We start from the raw sequence: 1,248 nt of genomic DNA on the forward strand, positions 1-1,248 counted from the left end.
CAGAAAGAGGCAGTGCCATTATACTTCACCCACAGAAAAGGCCTCCATGCATCCACATTGGAGGCCTGTGACTTGGACCTTCTAGGAGGAGAGAACAATAGGAACCAATGATTCCACCCCTCTCCCCCCCAGGATCCCTTATGTTTATCTTGTTCTTGAGTAAGGAATCTCAAGATTTGTTTCCTTTAAAGTTTTTGTAAGGTATAGCACACATACGTGAGTGCAAACAAGTGTCCACTGACTGAGTGGATTCGTGCAAGCTGAACATACTGTCACATGGTACAGCCAAAAAACTAGATGAAAAGCAAATGAAGATGGCCCTCTGAAGCCCTGGTGCTTTCTGCACGCATTCCTCCCGGGGATAACTCCCCGACTGTCAGTACAGGCCACTTTTGCCTATTTCTGCACTTATAAATGGAAGTGTACAGTAGAGACCTAGAGCTCTGATACTTTTGTTAAACAAAATGCATTGATGTAGCCCACCATGATCCAGCTTTGTGTTTGGAGGTGACTCACTTGAGATTCAAAGACACAAATAAGAGTAAAAGGATGGAAAAGGATATCCCAGGCAAACAGTAGTCAAAAGAGAGCAGAAGTGACTATACAAATATTGGACCAGACGATGACAAAAATTGTTAGACAAAGGACATTATGGTAAAAGAGTCAGTTCACCAAGAAGATACAATAACCACAAACATATATGTGCCAGGCTGAGTGCAGTGGTTCACACCTATAATCCCAGCACTTTGGGAGACTGAGTTGAGATGACCAGCCTGGGCAACAGGCAAGATGTCGTCACTACAGTACGTTAAGAAATTAACCAGGCATGGCATTGCATGCCTGTAGTCCCAGGTACTCAGGAGGCTGAGGCGGAAGGATCGCCTGAACCCAGCAGGTGGAACCTGTGGTAGCCGTGATCGCTGCACTTCACCCTGGCGTCAGAGTGAGTCTCTGACTTTAAAAAAAAAAGCACCAAACAAAAGAGCCTCAAAATATATGAAGCAAAAACTACTAGAAGTAAAGGGAGAAATAATTCAAAAATAATAGTTGGGAATTTAATGCCCACTTTCAATAATGGGTAGAACAACAACACAGAAGATCAGAAAGGAAATAGAATACTTAAACAGGGCTGTAGCTCTCTCGGTCTCTGTTTCTCTCTCTCTCTGTCACTCTCTCCTCTGCAGCTCTCTCCCCGCCTCTCTCTCACTCTCTCTCTCTCTCTTACTCTCTCTTTCTCTCTCTCTTTTC

The sequence above is a fragment of the Carlito syrichta genome, unplaced genomic scaffold (genome assembly GCF_000164805.1).
Source record: "Carlito syrichta isolate Samal-C Ts95f unplaced genomic scaffold, Tarsius_syrichta-2.0.1 Scaffold130657, whole genome shotgun sequence".
NCBI classification, from domain to species: Eukaryota; Metazoa; Chordata; class Mammalia; order Primates; family Tarsiidae; genus Carlito; species Carlito syrichta.